We start from the raw sequence: 24,108 nt of genomic DNA, 5'->3' as shown, positions 1-24,108 counted from the left end.
CACTTCCTTCGCTCAACAGAATACCCTGGATGAAATATTAGTGGCCTGCGACACGAAGAACATAGTTCAATTGGATGTCATTTATCGTACAGACAGAGCAGCGCAGGAGCGGCACTCAGCAAATGTAGATCAGCGTGACATCATCTATTGAAAGCCAAGAGAAGTGACGCGACAGCGCTCGTCAAAAACTCGTGACGTCACCTCACATGCGCGGCCCCACGAGCGGCGAGCGGGCGCAACACCCTCTCAAGCGGGCGCCGGGGACATCCGCACAAAGCAGGGAGGTCAGGCCGGGATTCTGTCATATGCGCCGTTCGGGATGAAAGCGCAGGAATTTAAAGCAAATGATTTTCAGGCCGTTCAATTTTATTAACTATTGCGCGCTGAAGTATTTGAAGTGCTGTTTCAGGTTTGCCAGACCATTAAGCATCGATAAAAGCAATAACAGTGTAACATAAAATTTTCGTGTATGTGCTCCTTTAAAGGACAACACATACCTGCCCTAGTAAGTAGAACAGGGAACACACTCGAAGACCAGGAGAACACACTTGCTTACAACTTCCAACATGTTTCCAGCCCTCCACACTACGCAAACACTGTTCTGAAACATAAAAAGCGTGTCAGAAGAAATATCTACATGGCAATAACAGGTGGAAATCTGGTTACATTTCTTAAGTCACACTCTAGGAGTTGAGTGTGGCCATGAGCACACGTGAAGCTTCAGCTCCAGGCGCAGGAAAGTTTACGTACCCCATGATACAACACCTACACCCAGGTACTCTTGAAACACTCCTACATCTATACAACGACTTGTGGCTTTCGGGGAACATTCTAAGGTCTAGAAGGAAGGCAACTGTAGGGGCGTTCCTGGAGGTGGGGAAGAACCCTTCTTCTTCCGCCAGTTATCGACCCATCCCCATCACAACCTGCCTGTGCAAGCTTCCGAAGAAGATGCTCAACAAGTGACACGTGTACGTTTCAGAGTACAATTGTGTTCTAGAGATATGCCAGGCTGGCTTCAGGGTGGGGCGATGCACAAACTGCCAACTCGTCGCCCTTTAGTCGTATATCAAGGATGCGATTGTCCAGGAACAGTTTTTTGCTACGGTCCTTTTCGATCTTGAGGAAGCCTAATACACCGCTGGGCGATACGGTATACTTAAGGACCTAAAGGCATTCGGTGTTTCCGTCTATATGTTTAACACTCTTTATAGCAACCTGGCGTAACAAACATTTTGTGTAAGATTTGGAGGTCCCATTCCAAATGTTTTCGTTCAGGAAAAGGGCGTGCCTCAAGGCGGTGTTCTGTGCTGCACATTGTTCATAGTCAAGATTAACTCACTTGAAATGGCGTTGCCGCGAACCATTTACTGCACAATGTATGTTGATGATGTGAAAATATCTTTTAAATCGTGCAATATGTGAATCTGCGAACTCCATGTCACACTTGGTGTCAACAAACTGGTTGCCTTGGCTGATCATAACAGTTTTAAACTGAACCCAGTTAAGACAATTTGTGTTTTCAAAAAGGCGTGGAATCTGACACGATCCACACATCAAACTGAGTGGTTGCTCGATTACGGTGAGAAAAGAACTGAAGTTCTTAAGTTTATTTCTTCATAAAAATCTCTCCTTCAGCCCTCATATGATGCAACTAAAAAATGTCTTAAAACAATGAATATTCTCAAGGTATTGTGGCATCACTGGTGTGACGCTTAAAAAGAACTTCTGCTGCGGGTGTTTACCAGTCTGGTAGGCTCGCAGTCGGACTATGGTAGTGTCGTTTAGTGTTCGGTAACAGAAACAGCTATAAAAATGCTCGACATAGACCTTGGACCATCTGCTTGGCCTGGTGCTTTCCTTACTAGTCCCGTGCAAAGTCTGTACGTCGAGTGCGACCAATGGTGCTTAGGGTACCAGCGCAAGTATGTCGATTTATTGTATCGACATACAATACTACAATGCAATACAGGACTACATCATTGTCTCACCATCTCAATAACTATAATAAAGGGTGCGTCTACATCCCAACTGATTTTAAATCGTCCATCTATTTGAGCGCCTTTCTAGCTCAGGGCGGGGGAGGACTCTTCGGAACCTCCTGTCACTTTTTTTGATACCTTCAAAACATCTGTCATTGAATATGAAGACCCTTGGATTCTTCGCCCTTTATTATTTGATTTGTTTATTACACAATTTAAAAAAAAACACCCCATCCACAATTGCCATTTTGCAGCATTTAATGTATCGCCAGGAGTAATATAGGTCGCCATAATTTTTTAGTGATGTGTCGAAAACGTCCACTGTGGTGTGTTGCGCTGCACACGGACCCAACCTGAGTGTTTGTAAAAGGATCAATGTGAACTCCAGCATTTTTACTGAGCGACACATATGTTATATTTGTGGTTTTAAATCTCATCATCAAACATGATATCGTTAAGTGTATCATTGTCACAGATTCCCTTAGCGTCGTGCTTACAGTATCACCCCAAAGGTCGTGCATAAATTATGTTGTCAATCTGCCTTTTAAATGTTTGATGTCAGCGTATGCTTCAATAGTGAATGCGACCATCTGCTGGGTTCTGGCCACACTGGGACTGCTGGCAATCAATTGGCTGAAGAAAGCGCCGCTGCTGCAGCACTCAGAAACACTCCTCACATAGCAACAGTACCTTACACTGACCTCAAGCTACTGATCAGACAATATCTGCGTAAAACATGGGAAACGCACTTGAATGAACAGTCACTGAAAAAACTACATGTAATGGAGCCACATTTGTAATGACAGAAAACTAACTCACACAGCAGACACACCGAAGCTTCCTTAGCAAGGTTACGGATGGTCCACACACACGTAACACACTGCCACCTGCTCAATGGATCGCGAAGACCCAGGCACAGCGTGTATGGAGAGGCCCTATCTGTAATCCACATGCTCATCCAATGCAAGGCACTTGCACAACACAACGAAAAAGCGTTTCACAACTATACTGACAACACATCCCATTTCACCTACCCTACTTATGATGCAACTGGCCCATACTTTCCATCGAGTGTTTTTTTAGGTTTCTCACTAATGCCAAGTTTTTAAATCTCGACTTTTACCATGCACCACCACAATCTGGCTCTTTACACCTGTCATCTTCATTACCTAGTCTTTTACATAGTTTATTTTTGCTGAAATGATTGAGTTTTATTTTACATTCATGTCATTTAAAATCCTAACCATTGTTTGGGGCTCTTTGCCCTCAGTAGGTCTTGCGGCCTAAAAACCAAAACATCATCATCATATATCCCACCGCTGGGCTGTCTCAAGGTTATTGATCATTACCTTTGTCTTCTGCATATTAAGTTTTAGGCCCACGGTTATACTCTGTTTTTGCACTGCAGTCTGGTGTAAGCACGATTTGCAAGTCGTCCCTCGGGTTGCTTAGCAAGGCAACGTCATCAGCAAATCTGATGTGACTGATGTATTCTACATTAACCCTCACTCCCACCTGCTTTCAAATAATAGTTTGAAAACTTCTTACAAACATGCTGTTACTAAAACTGGAGAGGTTGTGTCTCTTTGTCTGACACTCTTCCTTATAGGTATTTTACGGCTGTGCTTGTAGTGGATGATGGTAGCTGTGGACGTATTGTAAATATCCTCTACTATTTTTACATAATGCTCGTCTTCGCACCGGTTTCGTAGTAGTGAAAGACTGCTGGGATTTCGACCGAGTCTAAGTCTTTCTCGTAATCTAGAAGGCTGTATAAAGGGGTTCAGTATACTCCGCGCCCTTCTCTATCACCTCATTATTTGTGTGAACATAGTCCATTGTTGAAAAGCGTTTACGAACCATCCAAAATATGGGGTATCATAAACAAGGTTACCGGGGGGAGCCAATTCCTGGGGGCAGCGCGTTATTCCTGACAGCGTTGACGATAGCACTGTCGAAGCGTAAAACACCTTCTTTTCGGGGAAAGCAAAGCTCTGGCAGACAAAATTCCCCGCCCTGTAAACACCTAAACGGTGTCAAGCCCAGTTGGCCATACGTTTGTGACATATAATATTCAGCTTTCCCAATTTGATCACATTTGTAAAAATAGTTTAACCAACAAATATACTGGACTAGTCCAAATTTCAGCGCGATTGGTAAAAGAAAATCTGGATATTTTAGGTCCAATATTAAGAACATTTTTATTCATGGTATACAAAACAAAACTCACCCACTTATACTAGAAATGGCAGAAGTAATCCCAGTTTATAAAAACGGCGACATTCCGACTCGTCTAGTTTAAGACCGATATTTGTTCTTAGCGCTGTAAAGAAAATTTTTGAAAACTTCTATCGAACAGCATAAATACGTTTCTATGCAAGTACAGGCTCCTGTGTCCTCAGCAACATCAATTTCGTATTGTACGTAATTGGCAGTGTTGACATTGGCTCAATCGATTAATATGGCCCTAAACAACAACGAGCCAGTGGAGTTGTTTTTCTAGACTTACAAAAACCATTCGATACGAATGCTAATTGAAATATTTTGCATAAATTAAAGCAATATGGCCTACGTAATCAAGAGTGTGAGTTATTTTCTAGTTACACAAAAACAGAGAGCAGGCTGTCGTAATGAGCGATATTACTTCCACACTGCAATATTTGTACACTGTAGTGCCACAGGGACCGGTTCTCGGGCAGTTGCTCTTTTCACTTCAAATCTGCGGCTTGCCTGATGTATTAACCTCTTCCAAAATTAATATGCATGCCGATGATACCGCAATAATATGTACGGGCAACAATGTGTTTGAGTTACAAACACAAGTATACTCAGAATTGAAGAAAATTTCCCAATTGTTTCTTGCTAATAGGTTAACGGTTAAGGCCAACAAAACGAAGTACATTATATTTTGTTCCGTCCAAAAATAATTAGTTACGAAGGTATTCATTTTAAATTGATAACTGCGTACTTGAACATACGGCCACGTTTAAGCGCCTCGGGATTGCTCTACATGATCACTTTCACTGGGTAGGTCAAATAAATGCTGTCAGTCTCAAGCTGGCTTCCAGCTGTTACTCGCTTTAAAAAGCAAGAGAATTCTTCAACAAAAGTATTTTACAGACGCTTTACTTTGTACTCATAAATAGTCATTTATCTCACTGCATGGAATCGTGGGTCAGGACTTTTGATTCTTTTCTGGATCCCGTTTGGAGGTTACAAAAGCGTTGCCATTAGAATTATAGGTCACGGTTACAACAACAAAACAAGCCGTCCTTTATATTGAACGTTAAAAAAAATTCCGTTCGATCTTTGGCGTGAATACAAGACAACTCTTTGTGTTAATAGTATTTTAAAATACAAAATCCTCTTTGATGCCTCGTAATTTTATTCCTTTTCTCGCCCTACTAGAAGCCTCACGTTTAGTTTCTTTAGCTTGGCACCAAGAAATAACTATTAGGGGAGACAATATTGCAATTCACAGGAATGAAGTTATAGAATAGTTTTCTCTACCGAATTGAACAGATCAAAAAATACTGCGGTAGATCTAAAACGTCAGTTGTTGAGCTGGCTGTAACGGCTTTTTGTTGCTGGTAAACACCTATTATTTCTGCAGTTATACTTGGGCACAGGTGAAATTTGTAAACCTAGCCTTTTTGCCTGTGATAGCTCTCGTGTTTCTTGTATTTTAACAGTCATCTCTCTGCATGTGTCCACAAAGTGCTGTGTGGGATTTTTATGGTTGTATGTGCATGTGTTTTTTTTGTATCTTTTGAATGTATCTTTAGCATATTCGAAACTCCATGGAAGCTAACCGGGACACTTTTGAAAGTAAAACTCAGTAGCTAATTTACATATACATACCGAAGCGAGTCATCACCACGCATGCCGTAACATCGTGGTAGAGCGTCCATATCAAGCGTTTGTCAACTAAGAAAAAACCTTTGTATCGCATAACCAAACTCTCACCTTCTAACTCACGCTGAACTCCGTACTCGACTGCTTCAAATGATTACAGTTCGGCTATAAAAAAATGCGACAGGATAATTTATATAATGGGCTTCTGTCAATGCTTTCTTCATACTTAACATTTAAAAATTTAACGCACCGGAAATCCTCCCTCCGACGAAACCACCACCTTAAACGATAGATCGGACGAACCAGTTCCCAGCAGTATTTGTTCTTTTCTTGTTCAATAATACTTCTCGAAAAACTTTTCCCCGCCGTTTAATTGCGAATACGCCAACACAAACACCATATTTCGCAGCACTGCCTCCTGTAGAAATCGATGTATTCGCTATATCATAACTTTTCACCGGCCTAAATGTTTTCTAATGATATCGCTTTGATGGCATTTCCAGATATGTTTTGAAAGCCACCGCTGTTTATTGTTCTTTGATATTAACAAAAATATTCCAGCAAAAAATGGACACGGGTACAGTTCCCAAGAAAAAGAAAATAGGGAAGGTGATTTCAGTTTTTAGGTACGGCAATAGAAATATTCCTTGTTTTTTCGCACAATGTCTCTAACCAGTAACTGCTGCAAAATACCAAAACACGTCATCTACAGTGTTTTGGTTAGTTATCATGAATCCAGGTCAATTTTTGCAGCAGCCCAATACGGTTTTCGTAGGACATATTCCTGTGGATGAAACTAATTTGTTTTACTCACGATTTTACATCAAATTTTAAATTGATTTTTGGATGCTGACTGCGTATTTTAGATTTTTAAGGCATTTAGCAAGGTTTCAAAACTGGCTACTGCTTTATAAATAAATGAAATATTAATGAAAGAAGTTTGTTCAAATGAATTGAATAATTTTTGACTAACCATTCGCAGTTTTAAGTCGCCAATCAATGTCGATCTCTATTCACCCATGTCTATTATGATGTATTGAAGGGATCGGTCTTTCGACTGCTCTTGATTCTTATTTATGTAATGACTTGCCTTCCGTGTTGAAACCAAATTTTCCCCTGTTTGCTGATGACTGTGGTATTTTCCGTAAAATAACTTCTGACAACGACACTGCCATTCGGCATTCTGATTTGAACTCTTGTTATATGGCCGAAAAATTGGCTTATAGAGGTCAGCACTAACAAATGCAAAACAATGCGTATTTCTAGTGGTAAAACTATTCCATTGCAATAGTCCCTTCGCAGGGTTTAATTATAACCAGTTGCTTACTACAAATACGTTGGCACTCACGATACCACGAACCTAACCTAGAATCTTCATACTCTGGTCATTGCTAAGGACGCTAATCGCATGTTGGGTTACTTGCACCACTACTTCTTTTAAGCGGCTTCGTCACTGAAATAATTGCTCTACACCACGTTAATTTGTCCAAACGGGAATACGCATGCTCCGTATGAACTCATGTCTTAGAAAACTGATAACTACCACAGAACTTGTTCAAAAATCGCAAGCACTGGACTAGGCGTAAAATGTCATGAATAACTATTTTTATAACCTTTATCACCACCTCGTGCTGCGCGAAGAGCTTATACCCTAGGCCATGTTATCAAACCCGTCGCGTCGACCATGAGCGCAAATAAGAAATTGATATGTGGAAAACAATGCATTGTTTTTATTCCCTCTTGCCCGGGGCAAGTCGCCACCGAATCGAATGCCTTTTCACACTGCAACATTAATGGCGGCAGCTAGATAACATTCCATAATCAGGAGTTCTTATAATGTTTAGTTTCATACGTCGCAATTTTTGATAACATTGATTTATTGATTCTAATGTGTGTTATGTCTCAGCCACTCTGTGCTGTTTTTTTTTGTTTTTCGTTTGTTCTCTTTTTTTTCAAACCACTCCCCTCTGTAATGCCTTTGGCCCTGTGGGTATCATAAACAAATAAATGAAAAGTAGTAAATCAGTGAAACAAGGTAACCCCCCTCTAAAAAGTTGAAAATTATCATGTTCAAAAATATCATATACACGCTTCTTGTGGCATGGTCCTTCATTCTCTCTCAACCTAGAAATCCAAATAAAACACATGAAACGAGTGTATTTTATTCGGGAAGCTTTATGTCAAAGTGAACCACCCCCGCTCCATGAGGCGCAATTTTTTTTAATTTCAATGAAGCAGTTTTGATGTTAATCTTCTTTATTGTGTAAAGTGGGTGTACAATATGTGCCTATAGTATCCAGTAGGTATTCAATATTTTGTTTTGGTAATAAATCTGTGAGCTTTAATTATGGCTTAACAAGTGAGGCCATGCTATCCATTAGCTGTACGATATGTTTCACTGTTTTGATAAAATGCGTATTGTATTCTCTTGGTGACTTTGCATTTATTCACCTATTGCTCATGCATGACTGGTTGAGCATTGCGATGCTACCTCCAAGCTCCAGTCTAAATACCGTTTCATACCATCCCGCGAAAAAAAAAAAATCAGCGAAATCAAAACAGCCAACGCCAAAAAATGTGCCCAAGGAACGCGTCACACGATACTTAGAAGATTTGATAGGACCAATTTCAGCGACATGAGCACCTTGACCGGTCATAAAGGGTGTTCACAACCGAAACATTTTGGGCTTCACTGATATGCCGGTATTCACGTTGAGTGAAAATGGGTAGAATTTGTTCGTTGATTATTGCTTTGTGAATGCAGAGTCTAGTCATTCGGCATTATTTGCTAGAGCCAGTACCAACCAAATTGCAGAGGTCGGTTTGACAGCTACATAATGCACAGAAAAACATCAGCCACGACCTAAGATGGCCCCCATTAAATCCACCACGTTACTCGTATAAACGTTCACAGGGCCACCCATTGCGATATCCGGAGATTGACACAGCATAAAAGGTGCTCGTAAGCGCACCTTCGTGGGGTTTGCTGTTGCGCGGAAATATGTATTTCGTTCACATATTACAGATCAATTATAGGCTCTTGCTGTGGCATGTCCAGTCTAGCATTTTGACGCTAACTGAACTATCAAAACGAAATGCTGCCCAGTACTGCTGTATGACACCCAGCGAAGCTGCAGGGGATATCGAAAGATGGTCCCACGACTACGCTCAGCGCCTCAATGAATTCTTTATAGCACTATGGTCAGAGTCTTTACCAGCACTGCTAAAAATCAGAAGAAGGCCTTCGCAACGCCTTTTAGTGAATCACAGATTTATGAATGCAGATTCGTGTCTGCCTTCCGTTCATCACGGACAATAAGACGCATTGCGAGTATATCGTGTCTTATCTTACCAGGAACAGCCAGTCGTAACCGCGTCTCAAACTACTACATGGCGCTCAAAAAAAGGCTGCCCAAAAAACGCGCACTTCGCCACCAGGATAAATCTCAGCGGGGTATTAGCAGTGCTGAGATAACCATCCGCTCCGACATTAGCCCCCTCACTTGTGCAGAAATTGCTTTGTAGCCCCCTGGTTCGGAGGTTCAGTGAATCCCCCGCATACGAACTTCCTTCAGAGCACTCGCATTTATTACGAAGGTATTATTGGTGGAATGGCGAGTGGGGCACTTCTATACTAACTAACGACAGACCGCCGGCCGCACCCCAACATGCTACAAGAAGTACTAGCAGCTTTTGAGCTGACACTAAAGATTACCGCAGCATCATATTTCTTACCCTACCCAGATAAATAACACTTCAAAAACCACTCGAAGAACACGAAAGAAGAGGACACACAAAAACACGCGCTGACTCTCAACTATTTTTTTTTAAAGAACACAATTATTTGCAGAGGTTGTTTCTGCCCCTAGCATGCGCAAAAAAAGAAAGGAACGCATTATCTGCCTACAGTTTCTTTGAAAGCGTTGTTTTTTCACTCTTTTTCATTCAACAGGTCAGCAATGCCGAATTTGTGTCTTATTAGTGGCGCTGTGCAAGACCATGAACGGTAAATAAACCTCTCTGACGCAATTATCGACTGTTCAAGTAATTGCACGGCTCAACCTAAGATCTTGCCATTCGATTTCTATGAAAAAAGATTTTCAAATTCAGCAAAGCGTGAGAGAAAAAGCACCATTGATGATGTTCATACCAGTGAGAACTTGTAGTCGTTAGTAAATATAAGTTTCTTTTATCGCACGTCGCGATGGCGCCCAGCATGACACACGTACGTACACAGGTTTGCAAGGCAAAGGAATGAAATATACGACAGAACTTCGACATGATGATAATGATGGTTGGTGTTTAAAAGTGCAAAGCCACCGACGGCACAGACCGCCAGAGATAAACTGATTTAATGAAGAGAAGTGATTACCACGCAAAGGTAGGTATATAAACGTAGAAACCAGACATAGTAAATGAAATAAAGATGACGGTGATAGCTGGTGTATAAGGCCAGATAAATTCTGAATGATAGGAAATGAGGTTAAAAAACATAACGCCTTAACAAATACTTAAACACGCGTTTCACGGAAACCATGGCATCGCCACGCAGAAACAACGATGTATGTGGGGGAATATGGTGTGTGTAAAGTTCTCTGAGTTTGTGTCGTGTTGGGTCGAGTGCTCTGCATTTAATGAGTATGTGAACTACGGATGGCGCCTCTCCGCACCTGCAGCACTGTGGCCTAGAAGATCGAGTGAGCAGGTAGGAGTATGTTGCATGCGTTATGCCTATCCGTAATCGAGCCACGGCAACTTCATTGTGTATGTTGTGCGTGTCAGTGGTGTATGCATTCAAGAGAGGCGGTATAAGGTGTAGTTGGCTGTCCTCTGTTCATTCCACTGCACTTACCATGTTGTGCGAACGTGTTGCTTGATGTGACATGAGGTCGGTGTAGGGTATTGTTGTTAGGTAAACTGTAGTTGTAAGAGCAGCAGCGTCAGCCATTCTGTCTGCAGAATCCATTGCTTGCAATCCAAGAGTGCCCTGGCAGCAAGCACACGGTTGCTTCAAGGTTTAACGCATATACAGAACTAATATTATTAATGAGAACATTGACCACGTGGTTTTTAGACTTCTGTGATAATAATGTACGCACAACATTTAAAGAATCTCTAAAAACTACGGCTTTGGAGATTCGACTTTGAACAATATGTTGAGCTACAAGAAAGTAGGCCACAGGCCTCTGCTGCAAAGATACTTGCATTTTTATCCATAATTTTACAGACATTTAGGGTGCCACAATTCGCAGCACAGGAAACAGTTGTGGCAGTTTTTGAAGCGTCCGCGCAAAATTCAGCACACATATATTTGGGCTGCAGAGACAAATGTGTTGGATGATCGCACACCTAGGCACTCTGTTTTTCTCGAGACTTGTGAAAGATGCATCACAAGATGTCGGGCGAAGCTGCCTCGGTACTAGAAATTTACTAACGGAGGTTTTGTATCCTCGCTGACGTTCTATGCTCTATTTGTTGCACTTTTCATACGGGCTTTTGACCGGACTAGTCGGGAAGCCTCCACACGCCAAGCAGAGCCCTAGACGAAGCACAGGGTCCAGCATTCTGTGTGATGTTTTAGTGGCTCAGCCATAAACAACCATACCATAGTCCAATCATGAACCTATTAGGCTGGTAAAAACTCGTAAAAGAAGTTATTTGTCATCACGAAAAGAAATGTGACAGATAACCTTTCGGGTAGTCCTTGTTTTTAGGCATTTATGGTTTAGTTGTTTTGTGTGTGGGATGAATGTGTGGTTTACGTCAAAGAATATACTTAAAAGTTGGGTTTCTTTTTGACAGGATTCGAGATGCCATTGAGTTGAATGTCTCGATTTGGCCGGATGTCATGCCTCTTGGAAAACAAAACACAAGTCAATTTCAGGGGTTAAATTTAAAACCATTCCTTTCTGCCCAGCTGGCTAGCCTGTTAGCACCAACCTGGACTTGGCGCTCACAGACAGACAATTTACAGGATTGAAAGGACAGTTGGACGTCGTTAAAATAGATTGAAACGGAAATCGATGGTGGAAGCGCATTCCTAAGAGTATTCATTTTAACAATAAAAAGGCGCAGCTCAATTTTCCACCTTGTGGCAGGCCATTTTCCTCCACGTGAACCCTATAGAGTGCCGTTTCCAACTCTATGTTCTTTCAGACATGTAACTGGCAAGCGTGTTCATCATGTTACTCGAAATGCCAAAGGACTTCAAATCGCTGAGGATGCTATAACGCCAAGAAGTATAATACGCTTTTTTCAGGCAAAAGAATACCGTCGTACCGTACTGCTTGTGAAGGAAAGTATTTTTGATATATGACTCTAACGAAACGAGTTGATAGTTGGTGGCCGGCAGCCCCGCCCTGATGGCTGCCGGTCAGCTGTCGAGAAGACCATTGTAGTCAAAGAAGTACAAACTGTTTATGATCTTCTCGAAGTGCTTACACAGACAGCTTGTCAGGGCAATGGCACGATAACTGGCAGGAGTGGAAGAGTGAATCCGGTCCTTTTGGAAAGCGACTACTATGGCCTCATTCCAAAGCGTAGATTGTGCCCCTAAAGCCATATTTTATTTTTTAGGTGTAGGAAAGTTTCAAGAGTGTCCGGGTGTAGGTGTTGTATAATTGGGTATGTAATTTTCTCTGCAACTACAGCTGAAGGTTCCCATGTGGTCAGAGCAGCCTTCAGCTCATGAATTAAAAATTGAGAATTGTAGGAAGTGTGCGACTTGTTGATATCACACAGGAATTTCTTTTCGCAAGACATTTTGTTTTTCATGAAACTGTTTGTGTAGTGCGCTGAACTGGACACGTTTTGGAGGGGTTGTGCATGTGTGTTAGCCTGGTGTTCCAGTATGTCCCCTGTTGTGCTAACCAGGGACAGGTTGTGTGTTTGTTTTCCTTTGAGTTTTCATATGTGTGTCCAGACTATGTGAGCGTCTGTGTATGAATTTATGAATGTTAGTAGGGTGCGCCAACTCTCCCTTTTTCTCTCGCGGCGCACACGATTCGTAAGTGGTTTGGCCTGTTTAAAGGAGATGAGTTTATCTGAAGTTGGATACCGGCGAAGGACACCCGATACCTTGCTCTGTGCCACTCCTATTCGCCTGCAGTCCTCGTTCCACCAGGGCCCCCTTGGTTGCGCGGGGCACAAGACACCTGGAGAACGAACTTTCTAGCAGCATCAAGATTTTGCGCCGTCAGGAGTTGGGCGGATTACTCTATGTGTAAATGTGCTCTAGCGGTGTGCTGTAGTTTAGATATATCTGTGAATGTACTCCAGCTAGCTGATACTTCAATAAAACCGCTATGGGAAGATGAACTGTTGGGGCCTTTACCTATATACGTAAATGTGATGAGGAAGTAGTCGCTTCCTACTCGGTGTGCGCACACTTACCTCTGGAGTGATGGAACTGCATAACCGTGTGCTAAGTCGAGGTATGAATATGTGTTGTGTCTCAGAATATGGTATGTAGGCTGTTTTCCGTTAAAAACGCATCCTGTCGATGATGTTACAAACGTCTCAATGAGGCGTCCTCGAGCATCCGCGCGGAAAAAAAACCCCGAAGAGGGTAATGAGCTTTAAGGCCATCTAATAAAAAATTGTTTCTGGTAACTGGTTTTTGAGAGCCTCAAACTCGGAGCTCGATAGCATGTGATCAGGATTAATGTAGAGGGAGCATACCGTTATAAGCCTGTTCAATATAATTTAGCGAACTGTAACAGCCTCAAGGACAGCGTTCGGATGGATAAGATGACAGGCTAAAGATTTCCGGGCAATGATGGCTACACCACATGAAGCCGCACCACCACCATCCCTGTCTTTTTAAATAGAATGTAGCTGCCCAAGAACTTTGCGTGTCTAGAGTTTAAATGTGTTTCCTGAAGACACATTACACTTTCTTTATTCCAATGCAATATCTTACAGACATCATCAACAATTTTAAGGATGCCTCTACAGTTTCATTGGATGGTATTTTCTGTTCCCATTATGAAGATTTAAAAGCTCCTGGAGTCTGTGTGTAGGTTTGTTAATGTGTCTTTCCTGGTTTCTACTCTTGGAGAGGGATTTTCGGGCCCTTCTGTTGGCTTGGACACCGGAGGTGGCTCCTTGCGGTGTGTTGCATGCAAGAACGGCCCGCCATCCATCTCGTCATCAGATGTCCTGGGGGTGCGCGATGTACTGGCCGCACGGACTTGGCACCCATTCGGGTACCCTTTGTGAGAGCCGTCATCGCCACTGGCGTCGGGAGCACCCCGGTTGGCCAAGGCGGTGGAGCGAAAGTGGGAGCCACTGCGAGGCCCGCTGTCCATGTCTGCAGCTGCCACCAGTCTACTGGAGTCTTGGGAAGGATGGGATGGAGCGGCATCGGTCTCGCTGGGAACGGTTGCCACCGCAACCGCTTTGGTCTCAGCCAGTGGTGTGGTGACTGGTTGGGCTGGCTGAGGCAACCCTGCAGGGGCGTGGAAGAAGGAACCGGCCGGAATCGCTGAAATGGGTTCCTGTGGAAACCAGACGCTGCTTCACCCCCCGGCGAGCTGCGTCGGCTTTATTCCGGGTAGAAAGAGGCGAACCACTTCTGTGTCTCTGAGGAGTGACCTTTATGTTAATTATTTTTTTTGTCTAGTTAAAAATTGTGGCATTTTCAGGAGTATGCCGCATGCGTCCCTCCGCAGTTCAACAACAGAAGGTGTTGGATGCACTGTTGTAGCTCGGATGATCTTGTGCCACGCATTTTGGACAGGTTGTTCGGCCATAGAAACAGTTTCTACCGCACCCGAAACGCTGGCACTTAAAAGAGCGCCGTGAATTGGGGATGTACGGATGGATGGGGCATCGGATAAACCTGGCATTTAGATATAGCGGAAGAGTTGAGCGGTTAAAGGTCAAGATGATGTGCTTGGTGGTAATCGCCTTGTCGTCTCTGCGGATGGTGATGCGTCTCCCGGGAACGACGCCCTGATCCTTCAATCCGCCAAGGTGATCCACATCCATTTCATTTACAAGATCTGTTTTGGATATCACAAACGGCGAGCTGTTGAAGTTCCGATTGGGTGTGACCTTGATGTTTAAATCAGCCAGTCTAGTCTGAGATAGAAGATTTGTGACTGCTGCTTGTCATTTACCTCGATGAGGAGTTCACGAGTCCTTTGTTTTTGGCCTTATAAAGTTTTTCTATTACGGCTTCAAGGTATTTTGCGATCAAGAAAACTGACTGCGATGCAAGAGAGTGGGCTGCACTGACGGACTCCCTGACAAGAAATCGGAGAGTGATGATCCGGTTCAGGAAAGGTTACGTACGGCTATCGGGGAAAAGATACTTCGGTGCGGCCACTTTTCATTAAACGATCACCTTTGGGGGGAGGTGGTATAAAATACCATATGGCATAGTATAAAAGCAGAGAGACGGGGTTCTTTCTTCGTCAGACTTACCATGATAGCTGAAGAGGTCCCGGAGCTCCCTGCCTGGTGAACAGACAGGGAGCCCATCCGCCGGAGCTTGTCCTCGGCTCCGGCGGCCACCGTTTGTGGCTCCTGCCCTTCACCTTACAACTCGTAGCCACGGTAAATTACAGCAAGAGTATGGGTGCTAGGCGTTTATGGTATCGCTAACACCGTCACCAAGATAACTCAAGCTGCCCCGTGCGGGGACAGAACTGCTACAAGTTACAATGCTGAGAAGACGCTTCGCCTTACAGCCAGAGGTCGAAACCTTTTTTCGCCAGCCGTGAACGTTTGCGGATAACCTGTAAACTACTAGTTGTGTCCGGAAATGAGGACGTCTATTTCATAGCGAATTGCCAATTTTTGGGTAAGAGTAAAACCATCCATGCCAGGCACAAACGCAATATTTTGTTTTCTACATGAGTTGAAGTATTCTCTTGCAGGCCCCCATCAGTTTGAAGAAAGTTGCACAGGTCAAGTGCAGAAACTGAGAGAAGATTCTCTTCAGAACACAATCTTTCTAGCCGTTATGCGGAAATTACTATGGCCGGAAGTCAACGCCGCGAAAAAATAACAGGGCGTTTTAAGATGTGGCTTCTTCTCAGTGGCTAAGGCGTTGCGCTGGTGAGCACGAGGTCGCGGGTTCGATTCCCGACCGCGGTGGCCGCATTTCAAATAGAGGCGAAAAGCAAAAAACGCCCGTGTGTACGAGATTTCGGCGCACGTTAAAGATCCCCAGGGGGTCAAAATTAATTCGGAGCCCTCCACTGCGGCGCGCCTCATCGCCTGCGTTGCATCGCCGCTTAAACCCTACAATCAAGATGTGGCTTCTTAGAGCAGCATCTTCATAGGCTGGCAATTTCGCATTTCTGTGGTCTATTCCCCTCACCTGCTTCGCAAATGTGTTTATGTGTGGCAGACGGGGTGCTGCCTTGTTCTGTGATTAACAAGACCATGCTTGAAGGGGCTGTTGCGAGGTTTCTTAGCACATTCTGCTTCCACTGCTGTGCAGAGCTGAGAGACGAAGCTAGCGAAGAGGCGGTGAGTTAAAGTAGCAAATATTTACAATATCTACAAGGGCATTACATGGCTCGCACGACGTCGAGACCACGTGTGAGCCCACTCTTTCAGTTGATTGCTGCGTGTCGTATTTAGGCCTTGGACTTTTACTGCACGAAATGTACGTTTTACCCACGACAAGTTCTAAATCGCCTACATAGGAATCTCCGCTGTCATAGGTTTGATTTCGTCGAATGGATGCGACGGGGATAGATAAGACGCTCTACCGAAGATAAGGCGAACGGTACTCCTTTGAGCTGCTCCAAAGCATATCGGTGCACTTCTGCCGTTGCTTGTTGGACAGAAGCATTATCCATCTCGGCCATCCGCCACGTCGTAAGGTCAAGCGAGCCTGTATCGGTTGCTAATGCTAATGGCCACTAAATGATCGCTTAGTGCTCCGGATATGCCGAGTGACAATCATTTCTGTTTTTTACCCTCTGCCTGACATGTTGAAACAAGGGCGCTGACTATTGCATCACATGCTTATTTTCACTTGCTGGGAACAGATTTTGGTGCGTTGATTGACACTTGCGGTAGTTGTATGTAACTGGTGAGATAGTCTTTAAACTCTGCGGATCACGTGATGTCAGGTAGCGCAAATATAACACGCGTTGGCAAGAGGCCAATGATGGTATTGTTCAAGTGCGTGGTGCTGTGCGCTTGCACATTTTTAAACATGCAGAAGCTGCTGGCAGCGATTTACGTACTGCTCTGGCTTGGCCGTGCACCGATTTCGTTGATTTCAATATTCGCGATGGTATACTGCTTGACTTGACGGTATTTGATTACAGAATTGGCAATAATGTAGAATGTATACTTTTGGTGTGTCAACGCATATCTGTACCATGTCAATGTCAGGGGCAGTCGCAACAAAATCTGTGTGGCCTGAGCGAATTTGCAGTGCTTCAGCGGTATTCTAGCAGTGACCAGTCTAGTCTTTTCGTCAGTTTTTATAGTACGACAACAATGTTTGATGCATGGTGATCGTGAAATCAATGAAACTTTTGTACAATTGGGTCACTAAGCCTCAACCTAGACACTAATGAACCGCGGAGAAGACGGGTATAAAATATTTCATAGCTTGTTGAAACCTTGGTTGTTCATAGCAATGTGGACACTTAGCCATTTTTTCGCATACATTTCAAATACGGCTGCCATTGTCAGGATCTAACGGCATCATCTGATTTGTCAGTGTGGCAGCTTAGCCACTAAGCCGCTATGGCACGTAAAACAAATTCGGGCACGTTTAAGAAAAGCAAAAAGTAAAGATCAAATACCGGGCCCCACTACACTAGCAAGCAACTGGAAACTAAAACAAGTGACACGTAGACCGCCGCAGAAACTGATGTTGGTTCCAATCATTTCTGTAGCACTCCAAACCCGAGACTTCAACTTTTCAGGACAGCCAACACATACGAGTAAGATGAGAAGCTATAAACATTTCACTAGTGAGCATCCTACCACCACCTTAACCGCAGCTCTTTTCCGCCCATAGTATGTTCATGCAGTAAAGCGCGAAAGGTGGAAGGTCAGCTTAATACAATGTGACATGCGGGCCAGGTTAGGATCACACAGTGTGTGGCAGTGTCAAAGCGGGAAATATGATTAGCCTCACCCTCTTTTATCTCAGCATCTGGGGAGCGTCTGTGGGCAGAATTGATGACACCAACTGGATATTTTAGTTGTGCTCAGCTTACAGCCACTGCGACCTGAAAACTTTTGACCCAGAACAATACCATTTAGTTTCCCACACGTCCAAAATATGCTTTCATAACAATATGCTTTCACAACAGTTTTACAGACAAAGCATTCTACAGTAAAATCCATTTCCCAAGGTGACAAGAAGGAACTTGGTGGGTCAACAAATAAATTATCACTAACTTGTTAGACCCATTCTGTATGCCCGTAGCATTCTTTGAACTAGAATATTGAATCTGACGTGAAGCACATTGAATTGCTCTTCTCTGCATAGCTCAATATATGTTGGCATGCGAAACAACACTGCATAAAAGTGAAATCAGAAACCATTTACAAAGCTACTTTAGCGATGACGTTACGGCAAAAGGTGAATTCCATTAGAGGTCGAACAGGTCAGTACAGCGCATCTTTCGTTTTAATTCTCAGCATTTCATTAGCTCTATGACTCCACGTTATATCCCAAATATAAAGTTGACTTTTTTACCAACGTGCTACATGACAACAAATGTAAATGTGTCACGAATAACGAGTCGTTCAGAATTACTTCATCTTCCCAAACCTGTCTGGCTTTCTAAGAAGTAATCCATGACTTCGTGTAGCACCAACAAAACGCCAACGACAACGGGGCGACGGGTACAAGCGCTAACTTCCAACTGCGTTTATTGAAAAAATGCGTGAATTTAAAAACACTTATCAAAAGAAACAAAGATTGGAAACAACAGCAAGAACAGGTCATGGCAAAATTTTCACAGAAATATATTTCGCTCAAACACTGTGACGTCGACAAAAAGGCAGCACGAGGCATTAACTAAGGTTAATTGCGGCTATCGCGGTAGAACGCCTTTCTTCGACAGCTGTGTGGTCATCGCTCGTCACGACAACCAAAAGGAAAGAGAAATAATCGATGCTGACGAAATAGCAGGCCTGAGGGATCGTTGCGTGTCCCTGCCATCTGTGGCCTTATCCAATAAGGAGATTGGCTATCTGAGGGGGGAAGGCTGAGTGTCACCTTAGTTAATGTAATGTGCTGCCTTTTTCTTAACGTCACAGTGTTTGTGTGAATTATATTTGTGGGCAAAGTTTGTCATGACCTGTTTTTTATGTTCTTTCCAATCTTTGTTTCTTTTGATAAGTGTTTTTATATTCACCCATTTTTTCAAAAAACTCAGTTGGAAGTTAGGGCTTGTACCCATCGCCCCTTTGTCCTTGTCGTTTTGTTGGCGCTACACAAAGTCGGATTACTGCTACCAAATAGCCCAAACCCAAACTGAAATTTCTAAGAAGCAAAATGTATAAGCCTGTTCACACTTGCAGCAAAAACGACGCGATTTCTGTCGGAACGACAAAACGTGGTCGACAAAAAACGATAAAATCATCCGCCAGGCGACTCAAACGACCGAAATTGCCTCACTTCTATTGGTCCACGCACAAGTGTAAACAGGCCTTACCGTTTTTCAACATGGAGAACCGAGGAAGGGGATGGCCTTGAAACGAAGTACTGTTATTCACACTGCCTGATAAGCAGACGTTTCTGTCACTACACAAAAAACCTACCACTTATGCACTTGTCGTTCAACCATATACAACCACCAATTCTCGTCACCCTGCTTCCCTTACAAGGTATTATTGATTGTCCACTCGGAACTATCCGTTCCAATTTTCTAACCCTTCAGGAGTCGCTTGTTTTGCGTACACTTACGAGTTATGGTATCGAAACTTAGTCATACCCCGTGGTCATAGCCCATAGTCAATAGCGTAGTCATAGCCCATAGACCAGCATAAAATTTAAAACCATTGTCATGGCGCCACTCTAACAGGTGCTTCATTGTATCACCTATCGAGGCCACTCCTCGTCACTGTTCTTTGCCCACCAGCGACCTTGTAATATCCACAGGTAATTTCGCATAGATATACCAAAAATCACTGAAGACCTGCGATAATGGCTGATAAGTCAAACCTGCGGTCATACTGCCCCACCGGGCAGGTCATTGTGCTAACACCTATCCCAACGAATCTTGAGGGTTTTCTACGTTAACATATGATCATAAAATTACCACTGGTACTTTTGCTTACTTATTTTTACCACTCTTTAGATAAGCTCATCACACGGATTCAAAATTCGTAAAAGAGCAGCTATATTCTCGAAGGACTGTAGCTAAGTCTTGTAAACAAAACGCCTTGCGGGTAAACAAATCGGCCATGCTTTGTTCAATGGGCTATCACCGTCACTTCTGTTAGCTTACCTTCCCTCACGATGCATTATCGAGTTTTCACTGGTGACTTTCCGTACCTATTTCCTATCAATATATGTAATAGCATTTTAAATACACGTATGACCAATGGAAGAGCCTCAAAACTAATAGAGGATTTATGGCTAAGGGTACAAAGTAGAACGCCATTTCGTGTCTGCACAATCACCCACGCTTCAATATTTTTCATATCGCCGCCACTTCCGGTCACTCTACTTGTCCCCTTCTGGATGGGTAGTTTTCGCTGATAACTTTGCTCACCCATTTCTTCTCACTTTTGCATTAGGGTATCCCACGTGCTTCCGTGTGAAAAGAGAACCATATTCTTAGATTACTTCTTGCTAAGCCTACTAAGGAAAATTCGTTGGCGTGTTGCCACAATGACCCATCATCCGTTTTTCCACCCGTCAAAGCCACCTTTAATCATGGTTCTTTCCCCACAAGAGATGAGAAAATATCCCCTGGTAGTATTGCATACTTATTTTGCCACTGTTTCTATTACCGTATCAGATGTACTTACGTGTGGAAGCACATCCATTGCAATATACGACCTGTGCCTAAGCCTTATAAAGAAAACCAGCTGTCGTATCACCGAAACTCACTGTGCCTCATTTTTTTCTCTCTTCTTCCCCCTTCACTCTTCTTCCCCCAAGTGGAACGATCGAATGGAGAAAACTCTAATTCTGCCTGCTAAATGCCGGTTTTCAAGCCCCGCTTCGCGGTTCTTTTGCCGCCCTACGGTTTATAGTTAGTAGGCGCAGCGCGAATGCTTCCAATTGCCAGATGGCCTGTTCTGTGCTTTTTGAGCCCACCTCAGACTCACTGTACGGCCCATAGTATCGTGCTTTTGTCGTTAGGGCGTGTCACATTCTGGAGCTGCGTCGTAAAATTCCTAGATTGAGCTTCGTTTGGAAACCGGGCACAGTCCTAGATAATGTGTCACTTGTGTGCCAGACCCACACCACACACTTTACACACACCCATCCAATAATGTTCTGGGTGAAACATCCGCAGGTTTGCCGGATCAAGAATGGAACCTGTCTCGAGCTGCCATAGTAACTGTGCGTCCTCCCGGCAAAGGCCCTGGTGGGGTTGTGTCATGAACCATCGATACAGGTGGTTGGCCTTGGTGATTTCGTTGTAGCTCGCGTGGCCATCTTTGCTCTCCAACCACCACAGACGGTCTGCCTCGACGGACTTGAGGGTAAGTGCTCGCGCTTCAGATTTTGTCGTCTCAATGTCGTAGGATGCAGTTCCGCATTCGCCCATGTCCGCCGAAAACACTATATACTATGTGAACTCTCCTGTACACTCGCATTGCCGATGATGGCAGCCACCTGAGCGCAAACGCGATCTTGAACTCAGTTGCGGACAGGCATTTTTGCATCACACAGAACGGTGTGGCACTCAACCTCGGAGATGGCCATGGTGATGGCAACCTCCTCGGAGTCCTGGCCGGCGGTGCACCATGCCCTCTCGGTCGTTGTCTAGGTTACCATGGAAGCCGTAACGGTGACGATGATGTAGCCTTCATCCACGTGCTCTGCCGTGCGTACAAAATTTATTACGTACATTAGGCGGAGCCCCAGAGCAAATACTGTTTTTCTGTCATCGCACCTTGTCGCAGCTCCTCGTCAACCCGACGAAACCGTCAGGTGGCGCCCAAAATTCTGATCCGGTGGAAAACATAAAAATCATCCTTTGACCAATTGGTGGCGTGTCTTTCACACACGTTTTTCTAGCTCCCCTGGCTGACACCGTGCAAGAGCAAACGGGATCATCTCCACATGACCATGATAAAAATCACATACACCGGGAGCGAATTTATTACAGAGACGGGCTACATTTTTAATATCCCGGCTCACGAAAACCCAGAGTAAATCCTTCCCAGCATCTGTAACTCAACCCTGTACTCGGGGTGCTCAATTCAGAGTGGCTGAATCTCTTTAACAATCCCGAATTCTGTTCAATTGAAGCACCGTTTCTAGCAGGGTTAGGTATCATGGCACAAAATACCACTGCAAGAATTTTCGTGCAAAATCAAGAGCGTGCACGTTATGCTGGCGGCACACCCACCGAAGCGATGTGTGCCTATCCGGACAGGCTCCTTCTTTGTGCCCGAACTGCGGACTCATGGATGCAACCGATAATTTTTATGTATGCCGAAATACTTCCTTTGTGAATGGGATCATGTTACTGCGACGGCAGCACGTCCCAAATGCTACGAACCCCACTCACATGGCTTCTCGTACGGTAAAACAGCATGTTCTGCGGGGAATTTTTATGCGGAGGAATTTCCTGTGCTGTAACCTGGCAAGACCTAACCCTCCAAATGCCTAAGGTGGAGTATGATTCGGCTAAGGAAAGTTTGACATCCAGCTAATGCATCCGTACGGCTACAAAAGAAAGCTATACAGCTTTCTCGGAGAGTTCGCAGTTGAAGAAACATTCGTCCTATCACGAATTCGAACGTGGGGCCACCGCTTACCCGGAGCAGTGGCTCTACCAACTGAGCTAACCAGGAGGCTATTCGTTAGTAGCGCGACAGCGAATTGATCAACAATCTGAATCAGGGATCGCTGGAATGAGTTGGCAGACGAGAGGGCCGCTGCTGCTGCACTCAGGAACACTCTAGAAAAAACAACCGTACCATATTCAGACCTCAAGCCACACATAAAACAACACTTGCGTAGAACATGGATAACACACTGGAGTGAACAGACCGATAACAAGCTACACATTATAAAACCACGCTTGGGACCATACACCACTGACACACGCAAGAGACACACAGAAATCGCCTTGGGTAGGCTGCGGATAGGGCACACCCATGCAACGCACTCGTATCGGCTGACGGGATTCTCTAGACCCCAGTGCAGCAGGTGTGGAGAGGCCCTATAAAAAGTGCACATACTAATCACATGCAAGGCACTTCACACAACACGACACAAACTCTTCAGAGAACTCTACAGACAACATATTCCCCTACATCCATCCTTTTTTCTAGGTGACGATGCCATTGTTTCCGTGAAACGTGTGTTTGAGTATTTTTCGGACGTGAAGTTTTTAAACCTCATTTTCTATCGCGCATAATCAAATCTGGCCCTATACACCAGCCATCACCATTGCCATTATTTGATTTTATTGTTGTTCTGGCTTTAGTAGCCACTATTTTTTTAAGATACTTTTGTTTGGCGCTGTTTGCCCCAGCTTGCCTTGTGCCAAAAAAACTCCGACCGTCATCATCATCAACAATCATAACTGAAGGACAGGTGTAAACGACCACATATTAGGGAAAATCCCCAAGGTGGAGAAGCTTTGCTTTGTAGCCGTACGGCTGAATTTAGGTGGTTGTCAAACTTTCGTTCCCTGGCAAGACCTCAGAAACTGTTCGAAACGGACGACTATATCCCATCTCTCACCTCGATGCATCGCGGCCCCCTTTTTCGAGCACGGTGAAAAGAAAGGTGAGCTGCCAGCGCATGCCTCCAAGTTCTCCATCATCATCATATTTACTCTGGCGAGTATCATCTTTCCTTGATACACATGCTGAAATCGAAAAGAAAGCAGGCTAATATAGCAGAAATCCTCCCCTTGAAAAAACAAAAAGCAGCCTTGAAGGGAAAAAATATCCCTTATGACTGTTCCACACTCGGACCTATATTTCCCCTATTTACCCGGAGGTGGACATGCTGGTAATTCAAGGATATTTCCATACCACTCCCGTGTAGTGGAAAGCCACGGCTAACATGGTTTTGTCTGACATCTTCCACATCAAGAGATCGTCTCTCTGACATCGAGACTGGATGCAAGACAGATCT

Source organism: Haemaphysalis longicornis, unplaced genomic scaffold, assembly GCF_048455015.1.
Source record: "Haemaphysalis longicornis isolate Haplotype H1 unplaced genomic scaffold, Haemaphysalis longicornis Haplotype H1 scaffold_5, whole genome shotgun sequence".
In the NCBI taxonomy this organism is placed as follows: Eukaryota; Metazoa; Arthropoda; class Arachnida; order Ixodida; family Ixodidae; genus Haemaphysalis; species Haemaphysalis longicornis.
This window is presented reverse-complemented; position numbering follows the sequence as displayed.